This window comes from Rhinolophus sinicus, linkage group LG16 (genome assembly GCF_036562045.2).
Source record: "Rhinolophus sinicus isolate RSC01 linkage group LG16, ASM3656204v1, whole genome shotgun sequence".
NCBI classification, from domain to species: domain Eukaryota; kingdom Metazoa; phylum Chordata; class Mammalia; order Chiroptera; family Rhinolophidae; genus Rhinolophus; species Rhinolophus sinicus.
This window is the reverse complement of record NC_133765.1, coordinates 3831155-3851436: the sequence shown is the minus strand read 5'-3', so window position 1 is coordinate 3851436 and position 20282 is coordinate 3831155. Positions and strand designations below refer to the sequence as shown.

At 34.5% G+C, this 20282-nt stretch overlaps 1 non-coding gene across 1 annotated transcript; it reads right to left on the bottom strand.

Annotated features, from left to right (window-relative positions):
• Positions 1–17550: 17550 nt before the first annotated feature.
• Positions 17551–17625, bottom strand: TRNAR-CCU (transfer RNA arginine (anticodon CCU)). Its single transcript has one exon. It is a non-coding gene; the product is annotated as a tRNA-Arg (tRNA).
• Between the last annotated feature and the right edge of the window lie 2657 nt (positions 17626–20282).

The window sequence follows — 20282 nt, the reverse complement described above, 5'->3', positions numbered from 1 at the left end:
TTAGTTTTGTGAAAGATAGAAAAAAAAAAACAAACAAATAAAAAAAAAACAACTTTAAATATGTTACAACATGTGTTTTTCTTTTCAAAACATGGAACATTGGTTTATCTCTGTCTGTTATAGAAAGCCCATGTTAGAATTGTTGTTTAAGTTTAGATAGCAATGTTAAAATTGCCTCTCCATAGAAAAGAATATGTTTCTCATAATAAGATCTATATAACTTATTTTGCTTCTTCTATTCTCTATGTTCCATAATGCTAAGGAAAATAATAGGTAAATTTTATTTATTGAAACTATGCTGTATTTTATAATTAACATATTCTCATTATTTTTCCTAATTTTGTTTTCCCTTTGTGTTTATATTCTATGTACTAGTTGTTTATGGCTTTTCTTGTAAGTCATTCTTAAGTCCATTTTGGAAATAAGCAGAGAATAACTAATGTATGAAAACAACACAAAACAAAACGCTGTATTTTTGAAGTGAAGCTGCATTTTTCAGAATAGAATGATTGTTATCTTCCTTTTCTTGCTTTCAGTTCTTGTCTAGCAACACAGGTAATTGAAAATAAGTTCTCCAGGTAGAAACTACAAGCATCACACTATGTGTGGAGTGAACTATTAAAAATATTAAATGGGCCCCAGTGACAGGAGATGTCTATCACCCATGCTTTGTAATTTGCCATGTAAGAATTTCTAATGCAAGGGACTATAATTGCACGCCACAAGCAATTAGATAGTCTCTCTGGCTAGAAATCAAAAGGACGCTAATCCATTTTCAAGCAATCTTAGTTACACTAAAGATCCTTCAAGATGAGTAACAATTGATTTGAAACATTAAACATGTCAAATATTAAACGATAAAATGTAAATAACGGCTCGATTTCCCAATATATTTTTAAAATAAAAATTACCAAAATTAATAACTTCCATTATAGCAAAGTTGTTATCATTTTAAATGCTTTGTTAACCAGGAAACACAAGAGTAACTACTATTCTTTAAGTGGTGCCATGATGCTGTCAGTTGCATTGGTACCCATTCACCTCTTTATTCCTCCAAATGCTAAGGATTCATAGTAATTAGTTTTTATCTTCCTAAATGTAAGACGCATGTTTTCTTCCCTAACCTTCTCATTTGGTTGGCAAATGTTGAAATAAGCATACATTTTTACAACCTCTACTCTTTGGTTATTCACACACACATACGTGCACGCACACACACACACACACACACACATACACACACACACACATTTTTGTTTTAAACATTTCACCACTTATCACTACAAAGAAACACATGGCAATACTAAAAATATAAAATACTTGTAAAGTTACAATGGTTTAGAAAATCTCTTTGAATTTTACCTTAATAGTTTTCCTAACATGTTTTAAAATTGTAATTCCAGCTAGTGATGTCTCACTTCTCTTTTTCAGTTTCTTACCTCCCCTTGAAGGGCCATGTTTACAGGCTAAAAGCCTGGATTCAAGCATTTCTTTAGTTAATGGCAGAACCAAAAGTAGAATCCAGATCTTCTGATTTGCTGATCAGTTCTTTTTCTCTTTCCCAAACTTATAAATGCCAACTGAGAAATTTATGACTGATCTTGATGTTACAGAACTTTAGTTAATTTCCAGACAAGTCATCATAACAATAAAATAAAAAATAAAAAATAAATCATCATTTTGTTGAGGTCATCTCTATTTAACCCACATTTTTATTTCTCCTAACATTAAAACCTATAATAGCTTTTAAAAATAAAAAATATAACACAAAAGAAATAATGTCTAACTTTTCCGTTCAATGAAGTATTCCTAGAAACTTTGTCATGTTGATTTTTTTTAATTTAGACATAATTTGAGACTTACAAAAAAATAGAAAAAGTAATACAAAGAATCCACATACACCCTTTACTCTGATTTCCCAAAATGTTATCATATTTGTTTATTCTCTTCCTATCTATCATCTATCTATCTATCTATCTATCTATCTATCTATCTATCTATCTATCTATCTATCTATCTACCTAATCTATCATCCATATTGATACATTATCTCCCAGCACCACCAACTTCCCCAAAACATTTATTTGCTCTTTAAATCTTTGGAAGAGTTAGAGAACACATTTTCTTTCTCAAACTCAGAAGTTATACACACAAGCATACTTATTTTTTTCTGAACCAGAGTAAGTTGTGGGTATGATGAGATATAGATATAATGACCCCTTTCCCTACATACCTAACAGCATGCATTTTCTAAAATTAAGGACACCCCCTTATATAACTATAATATAGTTACTAAAACTAAGAAATTAACATTGGTAAAATACTATTATCTATAATACTATAATCTACAGACATTTGTTTTCATTTACTAATTATTCCAATAATGTCTTTTATTAAAAAAAAGAAAAATCCAGGATCATGAGTTGTTTACTGGCTAAAACCTCCCTCACAGACAGAGCCTTGTGAGCTGGTGCATTGTCATGAGGCAAAAGCCATGAATTGTTGGTGAAAAGATCAGGTCGTCTAACTTTTTCAGTCTTTTCAGCACTTCCAAATAGTAAACTTCGTTAGCTGTTTGTCCAGTTGGTACAAATTGGTAATGAATAATTCCTCTGATATCAAAATAGGTTAGCAACATTATTGCAACAAGTTCATAAACTTAATTGTCTGACCTCGTATAGTCCATAAAGTTATTTTTCTTTGGTTTCTTTTTTATGTAAAATAATTTCTGAGTCATGCTTTGTATTCCAAAACATTAATGTTTTTGAAGATTTCAGACCGGATATTTTGTAGAACGTTCATCAATTTCAGTTTGTCTGGAGTTTCCTCCTCATTAGATTCAGATTATACATTTGGAAAAGACTAACTCAAAAATGATGTTTTGTTCTTCCCACTATATCACATCAGGAGGAATTTGCTGTGGATTTATCCCATTACTAGTGAGGTCAGTTTTGATCATTTGGTTAAGATGGTGTCTGCCAGATTACTCAAGTGCAAAATTATCATTTCATTTTCCTAGTTAATAGTGACTTCGAGGGGAGGAGGGGTATTTTGCAATTATGTAGATATCCTGTTACTCCTCAAAGTTTTACCTGCTAGTTTTTGCATCAAAGTATGATGCTTGCCTGACTCAATTATTATAACAGTTGCCAAATAATGATTTTTGCAATTTAATTATTCCTACTGTACTTATCAATTGGCTTTCTACTATTAATTCCCCTTGTCTTCTATTTTATCAAAATGACATTCTAAAAAACTGAATAAAACGTATGAGACTTATCTTGTTGAGAATGTGATAAAAGCTGTCAGCTAGAATCATGGGGCAGAAATGATCATACCAGGATCTTATCTCATTTGGGTGAAGCATCCCTTTTTTAGGGTAGGAGATATAAACGATATCAAAAGTGCTTTGTCCAGTGGACTAGATAATTTCTAAATTCTCTTCCAATTCTGAAATACTAATTTTGCGATTCCAATATATCTGGTTGGGGAAACGAGAGAGAGTATGAATAGAGCAAGGAACGCAAATGGGAGATGATAATGGGACAGAAAGAAACATTTTTTTTCTTGGCATGAAATTCTTGCTAAATTATTCACCAAATAAAAAACAATTCCTCTTTCACTAGTTTGGTGCCAGCTAGCTGCAAATATTAGATATGAAACAATAGGCAAAAACACCAGTCAACCAAATAATAGGATTTATTTATTATAAGAATATAGAAGACAATTGGTACAATCAAGATATATTACAACAGCAATATTTTTCAAGACAGAAAACACAGATTCTTGGACCTAAATATCACCACTGAACACAAGGCTGTTCATTATAATATGGGAATGAGTAAGTTTACCTCTAGAAACATTGTTGACTACTTTCATACCCAGACTAATGGACATTAGAACATAAGGCTAGACCACTTCTGCATATATGCCCTGCCAGCTACCTCCGCCTGGAACAAATATACCTCATCAATCTCAATATTATACAAGTACACAATATGATTGCAGGATAGAAGACAGTAAATTCAGACCATTACAAGGTCGTTAGCCATTGCATTCAGACTCCACAGTCCATGGAATCTCCTGTGAACACATTCTTGATCTAGGTGCAGGAGAATTAGAAAAGGAATTGTTCCCCAGAATTCTATCGTTCATCTCACTCAGCACTTAGTCTCAATCCATGCTCTTACAACACCCAACGGTGTTTTAGAATCTCACATTTTCTACAAAACAAAATTGTCCTATACTCTACTAGTCAGAGCCCTGGAGTCAAATGGCCTAAAGCCAGAAGACTTCTAAAATATGCTGGCTTTGCCCATTAACATATTAATATTAAGTCTTCATAATTCTCCTAAACTATGAAAACCGTGTGCACATAATGTGAAATAGCTTTGTCTAAAACTCACTTAAGCGGGCAAGAAACAATTAAATGGTTAGCCCCTAACAGTTTTGGAACATTTGTATAGGATGGGCAGTGAGTAGCACGGGATACAGTGCTGTGCAAACTTAGAGCAAATCATCTCTGTAGAGGGAAGGATTTTGGGGCTGGGAAAAATGCAAGTCCATAAGCACTGTTTTACAGAATTACAAATGTGGGGTACCCTGATTATAAAATGAGTTAGAATGATTACATTTTACTCATAACTGCTATGACAGAAACACTAGACTTAAAAGAAGTGGAGGTTAATAGGTTAAGCATATACTGGATTATGTATTATTAATCAACATATTTATGATCACTTCTTATGTACAATACTTAGGATTTGTACAATGGTTAGGAAGAAAATAAAATGCACATGAATCTTATCTTTAAGAAACTTAACATCAAATGAAGGGAGCCTTAAGGAAAACCAGGAGACCGATGTCACCACTGTAATTCTGAATATTGTAAAAAAATAAAACAAAACAAAAAAAACCCAGAAATACCTGAAATTTGTCTACTAAAGAGAACAAGTATCTACACGTGAATTCTTCCCCAGGATATGGCAGCCTAATACCATAATAAACCTCTCAAAAGAATATTTTTCACAATTGAATTTTAAATGCAAATTCACAATTTATGCACTCCAAGCAACCTACATAAACTGACTGACATCCTGTTAGGCCTGACATCAAGATTTTCTCCTTTGTCTCACATTTCTCTGTCTATGCTCCTAAGCCCTAGAATGACTAGGTCTTTTACATAATTCCTAATTGGAATAGCAGTGGGTTGAAATTATATCATGTACCAGGTCCTGAGAATATTATTTTGTTTGGAATGTAGCTATATGTTGCTAAAAGATTTTTCCTTTTGTTTTTAATGTTTTAGGTATTGGGCTGGTTTTCTGAAAATGCTATATTTCCACTTGGGAAAGTTGAAATTAATGAAGAACCTCCATGTTAAAGCAGTTTAAATTGGGAAATATTAAAGGAGCCTTGCCCTATTTCATGAGAGAGTCCAGAAATTAGCTACAAAAGAAGAAACCATGACCCCAAATAAGGCCCCTCAGCTTCAGAAAAAAATGAACATGAAATTATGGAGGGAAGAAATTTGAACTCTTAATTCTTTGGACTCTGATATACAACAAAAGTGTATTTCATAGTTATTTTTAATTCATTTCTGAAATTTTAATAAGAAATTTCTTATTCACAAGTGATTTTCATATGCAGGTTAATTTTGTTGGCATTATATTACTTAGCATATTTTCACACTGTAGTGGGTGCTCATTTTACAGCTTCATCTTTTGAGCTACATTGAAAAATGTGGCTAGACATAATTTGTGATGAAAAATAGATTTCAGAATGCATTTTTGGCTGAGCGTGCACTGTGTCCTTGATGTTGAATCAATTTATGTTGTGTTCTAAAGACAAACCAGCAGGCTAGTCTGCTGGATGGCCAGGGAGACGTTCCTGGTTGCCTGGCAACCAGCTGGCTGCAGTTGGTGTCCTGCTTCCCACCAATAGAAAGAGGAGCGTAAATCAAGATGCTGCTGATTCCAAGGTTTTAGGAGAAAGATAGGTTATTCTCTTGCATTTTTAATCCAGCTTTATTAGTAATTAAACCAACATTTTTATTTTGACTCTCAATTGTATTGCGTTTATACATCAATTTTAGTATGCAGAGATGAGGAAGTGGGCAGAAAGATGATTGATTAGACTCCCTCAATATACATTATTATATCAGTCTACCTTTGCATTGTTATGATACTTTGTACAGCCCAGGTTGCTTATAGATAAAATTATAGATTTATGAAATATGATCGAATAACTGTTTACAACTCTTCCCAACCTCAGTCTATTATGAATAAAGAAGCATCACAAATATTTTCCTGACGCAATTCAAGCTATTCTTTCTACTGAGCACAAGACAAAAGAGTAAGTCTGAATCAATCATCAGAGCTTTTTGATTTTTTATTTTTTCAATTACAGTCCACATTCAATATTATTTTATATTAGTTTCAGGTGTACAGCATAGTGGTTAGACATTTATACAATTTATGAAGTGATCCTTCAATTTCTCTAGTACCTGCCTGGCACTATACATACTTATCACAATATTATTAACTACATTCCCTATGCTGTACTTTATAGCCCATGACTATTTTGTAACTACCAATTTGTACTTTTTAATCCCTTCACATTTTTCGCCCAGGCCCTCAACCTCCCTCCCATCTGGCAACCATTAGTTTGTTCCATCAAAGTCTTTTTAAGTAACTAATATACTATGCAAGAAAAGTTAGCATTTCCCTTCCTCCCTGCCATCTTTTGAGCAATGATATTACAACATGCTCAAATGCCTAAATCAGAAGCTAAGAGCACACCTTTACTTTTTCACACTCCCTCTCGATAGATCATCCATGAAGTTCTATACCCTATTTCTTAACTATTTTTTCCTAATTATCATCCAATCTCCTTCCTAATTGCTGCCACTTATTTTGTTACCCTGATGACCCCCTAAATGAATTCTCAGCCACTGTTCCTGCCTGAGTCCAGCCCCCAATTCACACGGATTCATATCACCTTGTTAGAGCACCATCTGGTCTCCACAGCCCATAGTATGAAGTGCAAACTCTGTCATATACAGCCTTTCATAGCCTGATGCCTACAGACATTTCTATTCACGTGTCCGTGTATGAAACTGAGTTGTAATTTTCTCAAACACACTGTGTTGTGGGTCCAGGAATGTTTGATAAATCACAGCCAAACTCTTCAATTTGGACTCCTCTCAAATATTATCTCTTCCATGATGCCAAACTGGAGAAGTTGATCTCTCTTCTGTGTTTCTCTAGATTGTATGCATTTTTACTAATGGACTTCCTTCAGCAGCATACTTTAGAGATACTGAGAAATACAGATTTGGTTTGGATTCCCGGAAATACTACATACATACTGTGTGACATAGGGCCTCGTAAACTTCCAGGGCCTTAGTTTCTTCACCTTTGTTCTCAATATTAACACCTCCCACATATGGATATTGGTAGAATTAGATAATATTCATTAATCAAATATCAGAATCCTGGCTCATAGAGCTAAAACAGTAATTTTCAATTATTTTTCTCTTCCCTCTCTTTTTCACCTAGGTTGTAAAGTTTCCTTGAAGTAATTGTAAATCTTTAGCACCTAGCTCAGTGCCTTCACATGATGGGTATTCAATAAATGTTCAGTAAAGTAATATGTCATTAATAAATATATTTATAACCAGTGTCAATTAAACAACATTTATTGATTATATATGATATTCAGGAAATTTATTTGTGTGCTTTCAGAGATACAGAGTAACATAAAATTAGCCTTGGAGAAACAAGAAAAAACCATGTTATATGAATCATGTCAAAATTATCATAATGTCAGATTTTTGGAGTTTCAGTCAAGATGGCAGAGTAGGAAAATGCAGTGCTAGCCTCATCCGAAGACCACATCAAAATTACAACTTAACTACAAAACATCGTCATTGAAAACTGCCTAAAGTCTAGCTAAACAGAAGTCCTGTAACTAAACTATGCAGAATAAGCCAAGGTGAGACTGGTAGGAGGGGTGAAGACATTGATCAGGCTGGTCTCACAACGACATGGGACTACAACCAGTCCTCACAACCAATCAGCCTGATGGTCAACGCCCTCACACACTGACATACTAACAGCAATCAAGGCTCCACTATGACAGGAGGGCACAAACAACCCACACAAGAAACACACCTGGAATACCTGGCTCAGGGGACCAGGGAAACTGAGCCACTGGGCCCCACAGAACACCTATTACATAAGGTCACTTTACCAAGTCCAGGAGTCATAGCAGCTCTACTTAATATATAGAAATAAACACAGGAAGGCAGCCAAAGCAGGAAGCAGAAAAACATGTCCCAAATGACAGAATAGAACAAAGCTCCAGAAAAAGAACTAAACAAAGTGGAGACAAGCAATCTACCAGATGCGGAGTTCAAAACACTGGTTATAAGGATGCTCAATGATCTCAGTGAGAACTTTAACAAAAAGAGATAGGAAAACTAAAACGAGATAGGAAAAAAAAAAAAAAGTCAGAAATAAATAATGCAATAACTGAAATAAAGAATACCTTAGAGAGAATCAACAGTAGATTAGATGAAGCAGAGAACCAAATCAGTGATTTAGGGGTAAGGTAGCAGAAAACACCCAATAAGAATGGTGAAAAGGAAAAAGAATGAAAAGAAATGAGGTTAGTTTAAGAGGCCTCTGGGACAATATCAAGCATACCAGCATTCACATCATTGAAGTACCAGAAAGAGAAGAGAAAGAGCAAGGAATTGAAAACCTATTTGAAGAAATAATGACAGAAGACTTCCCTAACCTAGTAAAGGAAATAGACATATAAGCCTAAGAAGTCAGAGAATCCCAAACAAGATGAATTCAATCAGGCCCACACCAAGACACATCATAATTAAAATTCCAGAGCTTAAAAACAAAGACAGAATCTTAAATGCAGCAAGATAAAAGCAGTTAGTTGCCTGCAAAAGAGCTCCCATAAGACTATCAGCTGTGAGCATCAATGCCAACTATAAAAGCATTATAGAGACTTGTGTGAAGGAAATAAAATCTTCACCACTGCCCATGGTGTCTACAGACCATATCAGGTGTAACTGAGAATATTCTCCTTCCACAGAAAACGTCCCATGGTCTCTCCCCGGCCACTGGCCACCTGCGACTACAGTCTTCTCTGAGCGAACACCAACAAGGCTGGTGATGGGAGAGGGAGGGCAGAGTAGTCAAGGTACAAAGGGGGAGGGACAAGAATAGTGCCTCCAGAGGGAAATGTCCAAAGAGGGAATGATAACACATTCAGACATTTCTCGGAAGGGAAGTGAGCTGTAAAAAGCTACAGTAAGTAAAAAGTGGACAGTGAAGTTCATATACAAACTACAGGCTAATTTCTGTGGAAGGACTGGATTTAGAAGGAAAGCAGTGGTGGATGCCCTATTCTTATTATTCTAAGGTTCTGGTGACCTGTGCTGTATTTTTTTCTATTTCCTTGTGACTTTTTTTTTCTTCTCCCCTCCTTTTCCTTTTCCTTATCCATGTCTCTTCCCACCACGCACAGGTAAACTTTACCTACAAACTCCTTAATCTGATCTGTGGAGAATGTATGGAATTTAAACACATCAATAAATATTTTAACTTCCACCAAGACTTCTTGTTTTATTGGCCTTGGTTTATTATTCTGTGGTGATGGTTTCAACCCTCCTAAGTCCAGGGTGATGAGTTGCCAAGCTCCTGGCAGAAGAGGGGATTAGTCTGCTCACACAAGTTGGACTCTTGAGCTTGAATTCCATTAAAGTAACAGGGAAAGTGCTTTCAACGTGAAGGCAGGTGTCTTTATTAACTCAGAGAAATATTATTTCATTATGTCTTTAATGCTTTCCTCCACTGTATTTTGCATGTTTTTGAAAATTCTAATTGGTTAGACCTTGGACCTCCCTGATGGTTTCTTTCTCTTTAATTTTATTCTGTAGTCTGAGTGATTGCTTTTTCTTTATCTTTCAGCATTTCTAGTGAATTTTATAATCATCTTTTTAAATTTTGTAAGGACTGCTTGCTTTATCTTAGCATTTTTTTAAACACCCTTTTTTTAATGATGGCAAACCATCTGAGTTTTTACATTAGAAATATTAGTTTGCATCTAATATATGGTGATGGAAAGAGAACTGACTCTGGGTGAACACACAATGTGAAATACAGATAATGTATTACAGAATTGTACATCTGAAATCTATGTAACTTTACTAACAATTGTCACCCTGATAAACTTTAATTAAAAGAAGAAAAGACTATCAGGTGATTTCTTAATAGAAAGTTTGCAGGCCAGAAAGGATTTGCAGGAATATTCAAAGTGATGAAAAGCAAAGACACACAACCAAGATTACTCTACCCAGCAAAGATATCATTTAGAATCTAAGGACAGAGGGAGAGCTTCCCAGACAAGAAAAAGCTAACGGAGTTCATCACTATCAAACCAGTATTACAAGAAATGTTAAAGGGATTTATTTAAGAAGAAGGAAAAAAAAATGATGAAAAAATGAGTAGTAAAATATCTACATATCTATCAACAGTTACTTTAAATGTAAATGGATTAAATGCTTCAGTCAAAAGATATAGGGAGGCCAAATGGATAAGAAAACAAGACCCTTACATATGCTGCCCACAAGACACTCCCTTCAGACTGAAAGACACATACAGACTGAAAGTAAAGGGATGAAAAAACATATTGCATGAAAATGGAAACAAACAAACAAAAAACAAATTTGGGGTAGCGATACTTATATCAGATAAAATAGACTTTAAAACAAAGGCTATAGCAAGAGACAAAGAAGGACCCAGTAATTCCACTTCTGGGTATTTGTCTGAAGAAACCCAGAACACTAATTTGAAAAGACATATGCATCCATATGTTCATTGTAGCATTACTTAAAATAGCTAAGATACGAAAGCAACCTAAGAATTCATCAGCAGATGAATGGATAAAGGAGTGGTACATATATATATATATATACAATGGAATATTACTTAGCCATAAAAAGAATAAAATCTTGCCATCTGCAACAACATGAATAGACTGAAAGAGTATTATGCTAAGTGTAGTAAATAAGACTGAGAAAGACAAATGCTATATGATTTCACTTATATGTGGAATCTAAAAATTAATAATAATAATAATAAATAAATGAACAAAGAGAAATAAACACATAAATACAGAGAACACTTTAATGGTTGCTAGATGGGAGGGGGTTTTGGAGGTTAGGTGGAAAAGAGGAAGGGATTAAGAAGTACAAATTAGTAGTTACAAAATAGTCATGGGGATTTCAATTATAATAGCATAGGGAATATAGTCAATAATATTATATATGCTGTCCAATGGTTAGTAGATTTCTCAGGGTGATCATTTCATAAGTTATATAAATGTCTAATCACTATGTTGCACACCAGAAACTAGTATAATATTGTATGTCAACTGTAACTGAAAAATAAAAATTATTAAATAAAATGTCATATTATGACACACACCAACTAAATAGTTCTGACGACCGTCACTGATTTACAAGGAAATCGTCATCAATTTTTGTCCCATAATTACATTTGATAATTACCAAAGTCTAGAATAAGAACTACTTAATCAATATTTCCATGACAAGAACTATGACTATGTAGGGAAAAAAATTCCAAAGGAAGATCAAAACCAAGTTCGTTTAATTTCTCATACACAGAGAGATTTGCTTCTTACAAAGTAAAAGTAAGTAAAAACTGAAATCTATCAAAATCATAAGATGTTTTGTGACAGACTTTTCTGTTTTGTGAATCGTAATAATGACATTACATGTTTTATTTGAGACAGTGTTCTTGTCCTGTCCATTATTATCTTTAATGCTCCCATGTAATGTGATGAATTTAGAGGTTGGATGAAATAAATGTCTTTACGTGAGTTTTTTTTTTTTTCTTATTGTCAGAGAAGAGTCTATAGTTTTAATGAAATCAGATAAGCACAGAAATTAGAGCAATGCCAGGAGTAGAGGTAGAGGCTAATGGGCACGGACTGTGCCAGTCTAGGGTATAAAATGGAAGGAGGACTGGGAAGAATCATACTTGTTGGTTTCATGGAGGTTTACAAGATGAAACAATGGAGAAGTTGAATCCAAGACTCTATTCAAAGACTTTCCCCTTGAGAAAAGTGCTAATGAAAATTACCTGAAATTAGAAGCCTCAGTTTATAGATAGATACTGTTAACAGGACTGGCTCGCTAATCCAACATATAAATTATTAACACTTTGTTTGGCCTTTCTACCTTTTGAATCTAAAAGCTATTTATTTAGAAAGATCTTTATATTAAGAAAAACCTTCTTTTCATTGCTATATTTGTGTTGACTCTTCTCTAAAATACGAAGTCACACAGTGAGGTCTGAGTTTATCCTACTGGGAATTGGTAAGGGCTGGCAACTAATTTTTATTATCCCGTTCTTATCTTTTAAATTATGTATCCTCTTGGGAAATGTTATACTTGGACTTACTGTCTGTTCCTTTTGAATTTACTCCTTAACCTTTTTTTTTTACCTGTCTTTTGACATAAATTTATCTTTAGTGATTGTTTTACCTTTGAAGGCAAAGGCAGGTCACCAATTTTCAGGGTTTTGCTGCCCATATTTTCTATTCTTATTGCCTATTCACATCATAATTTTCCTGCACACAGTGATGCAGTGCCACTAGTTTGCTGCCATTGGTGATCCACTGCAATATAAGATCAATCACCTGAGGCATGAGCTGTACATACTGCTCATCACAGGGACCTGCATAGAAGACTGGTTACATTTCAGTATCCTTACTCTTCACTTACAGTTACCACAGCCCACTGCCAAAGAGATGGGCTATTATTGCCTGATGCCAACCTGTGACCTATGCAAACACGTACTAAGCCCAGCGGGTGGGTTTTCCTAATGTTGTTCTTTTTCTCTCTCTCTTTTCCCATTACTTTTATATTTGCAATGGAAATGCCATACCAAAAATTCTCTCAGCAGAGGGCATACATACAGTTTTCTCTGCCAGCATTGCCCGCCAGGCTACAATTCTCTGTGGCCATGAACAGAAGCCCAGAACAAGAGCCTTCCTTAATTTTGTGACTTGGCTACTAAATTTGTGTGACCCTTTCATTGAACAACTTGATTTTTAGCCTGAGAAATAAAAATTGAAATGAGTTACAAATGAAGCATTTAAAGGACAAACTTTATTCATAAAAATAAATGAGAAGATTTAGAACCTCTAAAGGAATCCTTTTTATTTTATTTTTCAATTACAGTTGACATACAATATTACGTTAGTTTCAGGTGTGCAACATAGTGATTAGACACGTATATACCTACTAAGTGATCACCCTGATAAGTCTAGTACCCATATGACACCATATATAATTATTACAATATTATTGACTATAAAGGGTTGGGGTGATGGATGAAAACAGAGAAAGGGGTTAAGAAGTACAAATTGCCAGTTACAAATATAGTCACAAGGATGTAAAGTACAGCATAGAGAAATCTTTATTATTCTTTTCTTAGCAGCTTTCAAGGAACTGTGCTTTAATTAGTACTATGTCTTTAACTTCATTCTTAAATCCTATGTCCTAGTGTGAATATTTGCTAGTACTCATGCTTTAGAAACAAAAATAATTTGTTATGTGAATAGCAGATATTCAATTGCCACTGATCATTTGATTACCCCCAAACTAAACAATGTTTTATTCTTTTCTCATTTCTATGGAGAAAGCATGGGAATGCAGACTATACCGTTGCAAAACATTCACTAAAAAGCATATAGCTCTTATCTTAGAACATTAGTTTTCAAACATTTTTCAGAAGAGAACTTACTAAAAATAAAATATTTTCCAATTTATATATGTGAAGCAAAAGTAGATAAGAAAAGCCAAACTATGCAGAGAAAAACTCACCTCAATTGGAAAAAATAGGATAGCATCTCTTTATGTTCATGTGGAAGAGAATTATCTTACATTATCTTTGATTCAGATCTTATTTACTAAAAAGAGCAAAATTCAAGGAATGTTGTTTAAAGAAAATGTTATTTTTTAAAATACAGACTCTATTACTGAAATAAGTTAGCCACTAGTGCCTGAGTGTTTAATCATGTACTTTCAAAGCAGGCAGTAGGAGATAATTGACAATTCTATGACTCACTATTAAGTCTGTTGCTTATTTTTGTGAACAATAAAGACACAGAATTGAAAGCGAGAATGTAGGGGAGAAATTACGAGTGTTCTGCCTAATAATGCAAAATCCTGACTCTGGTCTGAGAGAGACAATCTTGCAAATTACCATAGTTTAAAATATATGGGTTTTTTTTCCTTTCCCTCTATATAAAAGTTAATGTTTTCTTATGGGAGATTTGTAAGGCTCTGATTCGACAATTAGCTTATAGACACTGAGATTTAAAAAAGAAGGATGTGTGAAACAGACTGGTAGGAGACAGTACTGCTGAGGGTGGGCTGATGAATGTTGAGGCAAGATTCATTCTTAAGGGTAGGGATTAGGCTTTTAGAAATGACCAAGTTAAAAGAATAATTTCCAAAAAGATATGGCATGAAGAGAATGAAGCAAGATTAAGAACTGGGAAAATCCAAAGGAAGGTGACTCCTCCACAAAGGGTTTAACTTCTTGGATGAATTTCTCTTGTACTATGAAAAAAATTAATATTGAAGTATATACAAGGTCAGACAATTAAGTTCGCGAATTCATCCTGGAAAAAGTGCTACATACCTCATTGCTAAATATCACTACCATCACCTTTGAGTACTCCCCTTTGGGAATCTATGTACTGAGGCCAGTGCCTAGTCCACCCTTCAAAGCAATTTGAAACTCTTTTTCTGGAATGGCCATCAAAGCTGTCATCATATTACCGTGGATGTCTTGAATGTCATCAAAATGTCTTCCTTTCAATATTTCCTTTATCTTTGTGTAAAGAACGAAGTCATTGGGGGCCAGATCTTGCAAGTAGGGAGGATGTTCCAATACAGTTATTTGTTTACTCGCTAAAAACTCCCTCACAGACAGTGCCGTGTGAGCTGGTGCATTGTCCTGATGCAGGAGCCATGAATTGGCGAAAAGTTCAGGTCGTCTAATTTTTTCACGCAGCATTTTCAGCACTTCCAAGTAGTAAAGTTGGTTAAGTGTTTGTCCAGTTGGTACAAATTCATAATGAATAATCCCTCTGATATCAAAAAAGGTTAGCAACATTGTTTGCAAACTTAATTGTCAGACCTCGTATTTTATATGTTATAAATCTCATTAGCCCACCCATTAAAAGATATGGCATAGCTTCACAACTTAGTGGGGGAACATTGTAAAGAATATGGAAAACCAACAGTAAAAGTAAGTGTGGATAGTCGCACTGAAATGAGAGGCTTAAGAGCTAGACTGGCAAACTCCCCTCTAGGCTCAGATATGAAAATGGATCACAATACTTACATACAGAACATACCAAACTGACCATAAATGAAGCATGCCCAAGGTTGTCTGGTTCTGTGTAATGTTTCTCAGAGCAACCAGAATGTGGTTCTCAAGATTCTCTATTTATAATATAATTAATGTGATCCATCTACAGGAAAACTGAGAGCAAGTCACATACCCATGAAGGATCCACACGATTAGCAAAGGATACCAGTTTCCTTGTGCTAAGGAATCCTAATACATTTTGCTTCACCTCTTACAAATAAGAGTGGCCCATGCAGTGATGGGATCTTGAAGCTGTGCCTGGGCTATTTTACAAATTCTCAATAGGAATGCATATGCTGTACAAGTACATGTTGTGCCTCTCCTGCAACAATGTTTAAAGCTACATAAGCTTGGTGTTGAATTAATGGTGTCCCCTGAGTTTATCAAACTGTGACATCTTTACAACTCCACTGGTGGCAGCTCATTCACACTGTCCTCCCACAGATACCCATGTTGAAATAGTCTGTCTAGGGAACTCTGTCTGGGAGTTCCAGATATAGAAATGATCATAGGGCTGTAACAGAGCTCAGAGCTGTCGGAAGGACACACAGTACTGAGGGGACAACTTCCAGAGAAGAGATATTACACAAAGCCTCCCTTTCCCAGCACATACTGAGAAAGATGACCCAACAAGGGAGAGGGAAGACTGATATATATGTTAGGCTGTGGCCTAAGGAACACAGAGCTACAACACAGTTAAAGAACTTCAAGATTAGACTTCCTATATACCCTTAATTCACTTTTTTTTTTCTGTCTTATCACCCAGTCAAAAGATTGTCAGTAGAGTCTCTCAGTGGAAATGAGATTGTCTCCACTGAAGGAAAGGTGAAAAATCAGATACTGTTAATGACAGTTAGTGGGTCAACAGCAGCAAATCACCAAAGAACTCTTAAGTATTGTAGTGAAATCTAAATAGGAACAAAATAAACAGAGAGAAGGTCAGATGTGAGCATTCACCTAATCCTAAGGGTCACTAGGAAACCCTTGTGATCACTCTGAGATAAATAATAAGATGGCAAATGAGATATCTTGTCAAATAGGGGATGTTGAATTGAAATGTGGATCAGTTTCCTGTCATCTCTTTAAGACACACACCAGATTATATCACAGTGGCATGATAGAGCACAGTTGTTATGTTTCCAGTGGTCTATTCTTGGAGACCCACACTGGCCTGCCGTTCCGTTCATACTATCTTGTATCTACTTCTTTATCCTGAGATTGCTTGCTATCCACCCTTTTTAAATTGTTTAAAAGCCCAATAGAACCGACCTGTTGTCTACATTTACAAGTATTCCCAACTCTATTCACTTTTTCCCATCTAGGCTTTATTCCAATCTAGGCAGAGAATGTGAAAAGAAACTAATGTCTCGGTGTATTTATGCTCCAGTCAGTCATACCCACTAATTCTTTTTTAACTCCAGAAGTTTTACCACTGATCATTACAAGATATTGGGAAAGCAAAAGTATTACAACCTTATGAAGTTATAATGCAAAAAATAATAACAAAATAAAATTTGGGGTTTCTAATTCTAGAAGAGAAAGTACATACTGAAACTTTTATCTTTTTCTCTAAACATAGATAAATGATAATATAATAAATATATAACTGCGGATGAAAATAAGGGAAAAGATTTCTCAATAAACAAGAAACAGAAAATATTCAGTTAGACATGAATAGCACTCACCTGAGGGTGAGCACGAGAGCTGCTCTTTCCAAACTAGTCTAGGGCCAGAGGTACACAACCAAGCAAGCTCCAGGCTAGAACAACATCTCACAAATGCTACAACATAATTACCACCCAGGAAGACTCACAAATGAGAACTGTTTTGTAGGAGTTTTCATCAAATGTTTCCAGGAAACAAACATTTTTTTTTTTTTTCAATCTTAGTTGTGGAGGGTGTCGTTCAGCTTCAAGTTGTTGTCCATTCAGTCTTAGTTGTGAAGGGCGCAGCTCAGCTCAGGTTCAGTTGCCGTCGCTAGTTGCAGGGGGCGCTGCCCACCATCCCTTGCCGGAGTCGAGGAATTGAACTGGCAACCTTGTGGTTGAGAGCCCACTGGCCCATGTGGGAATCGAACCCACAGCCTTCAGCGTTAGGAGCACGGAGCTCTAACCGCCTGAGCCACCGGGCCGGCCCAAGGAAACAAACATTTTGAAAAGACATACTAGAAACTCAAAAATCTGAAGAACTTGTACCTTAGGAAATAAAAATACTAGGGCATTTAAAGAATTTAAAACATAAGTATGAAAGAGGCAATTAAAGAAATAATAAAAGAAATACTATTATTATGAAACGAACAGGAAATTCTGAAACAAGGGCAAGAAAAGGTTTGAAAATAAACCAATAGAAATCTTATAAAAATAATATTGAATTTTAACATGCAATATGATATGTAACAGAATAGCAGACTAAAGAGAATAAATTAATGAACCAGAAACTCTAACTCTTAAAATCACCCAAAATGTAGCACACAAAAAAATCTAAAAACAGAAAATATAAAGATTTATAATTTTCAGCATTTTCATGTAAAAGTTATTTCTTGGTTTTCTAAAATTTTAGATCTTGATGTGCTGTTGTCCTCTTATTCTCTGATTCCTATTTTATATACTCTCTTGGAAGTATTATTATTTTTTTATCATTTTTACTTTGAGAGTGCGTTGAGAGTTCATTAAACTTCCTTCCCTTTCACCTAGCTTTATCTAGTAGGCTTGGTAGATTCCAGTTAGGTGAGAAAAATAACTAGAAGATTCATTCAAAAGGATTATTGTATTTTTCTTTCAAGACTACATAATGTTATTATTAGGTGTTAATGATTAATAGGTTAAAAAAATACAATAAAACTATTTTTAATCCCTTATAAATCTCAGTACCCAGGAATAACCACTGTTAATTATTTGGGGGACATCTTTCCATCAAACACACACATATATATGCCCACACATACACAAATTTACACAAATGAAATAATATTGTAGTTATTATTCTATACCTTAAGTTTCCTATTTCCTAAACAATTTTTCACATCAATAAATATAGAATTGTCTTAATTAAAATTACTACCAGAAAGGATTGCACTTAAGTCACTAATAGAAATATTTTTTCTTAACTGTTCACTATCATGAACTATCATGTTTAACTATTCTCTCAATTGAGACATTTATTTTATAAGGATATTCCATCCGCATGTATATAACCTGTGTTTCTTCCCTGATTTAGAAAGGCAATGTAAAAAAGCTATACCCTCAATCTTTGCCTGGAGTATTTTTACATTATCTTAAAATTTCTGATTTTATTACTTTAAAAAAAGTATTTTGGTTATAAAGTTTGAGACTGAGCTTTCTAAAATGCAAAAACAGGAAACTGAAATTTAAAAAGCAAACAAAGTAGAGATATTAGGAAGGACAGCCTGAAAGAAAAAAAATTATAGATGTTCTTTCTTTACAGGGGTATGCATTTAAGAAGATGTGAAGAGAAAGTTTTACTCCTACTTCTTTCCTTGCACAGTTACTCATATTCTTTCAAAAGCTAAAAGAGAAGACTATAGGGCCTGATAGCCACCTATTATGACTTTTGTTAACTAAAAAAGAGACAAAGACTTTCAAACCCTTTGTTTAAATAAGAAACACATCAGAGGGATGGGTTTACATTATACCTTTGTGAATGAAGGGAGAAGAGGAAAACAGTTCTGCCTAGTCATAAGTGTATAGAGCATTTATATTTTCGTAGAAAAACACATATATGTTTAAATACAAAACCTAATGCAACAAATTACAAAGCAGACATTTTAGTCATTAAAAAATACATTTCTCATGACATAAACCAATTTCTCCAGTCCACTTGAATGTCCTAAAAGTTTCAATTATCAAAATAATGTTACAAGGGCAATTTTATGAAAATCAAAAATAGAAACACAATATTGTACATTTTCTCAAGATTTGTGAATGTTTTCATGTATCATTTTATCAAAAGAATGTTGACAGTACAGGATAGTATCTATTACTACAGTTATAGAGAAAAAGGAAACATTTTCTCTCCTTTTGCTGGGATTCCTTTTACTAGTGATTGTTAATATTTAAGAGGCAAAATTTCAAGGCTAAGCTTGAGAATTTAACAAGTTATCACAAAAAGAATCTTAAAACTTTTAATATTGCAAATAAAAAGGTCAGGACAATTTTAACAAATGACATTTGAGAAATATAATATTCTGATTTTATTTGCAACCAAGCATTAGAGTGGGAGAGGAAGTCATTAAGTTGTTTCTTACATCTACCAATTTCAAGTCTACTCAGCATTTTGGGCTTAGAGAAGAGAGGGAAAATTAGACCAGAGATATTTTAAGAAAAGCAAAAACAAATAAAGGAAAAAATGGTTATTGAGAAACACACAAGAAAAAGAAAAGGTAGTGGAAGAGGTAGAAGCAATTCAGTTTCTACCTCTGGAACTAAATACGACAAAAAAACAGATGCTTCTCTCTTTCCTCTCACAGCATAAAACTTTCAGATTTGGTACCAATTTTATCAACATTTATGTCAAGGAATAGTAATAATATCCTGTAGTTAGGAAATTCTCTCTATTGTTCCCTTTTGTTGAAACTAAAACTTGGTATCACGTTATCATCATAACAAGATTAAGTTTCTACGTAAAATTAATCCCAGGGGTTCCTTGAAGACGCTCTCTGATGAAGAAAAAGTCCAGTTCCCTTCTCTAGTAGCTGAGAGTAGAAATAAATATGTCCATTGGCATCAGGCTGGTTCTTTTGCATTCTGTAAACCCAATGCAGGATCCCGT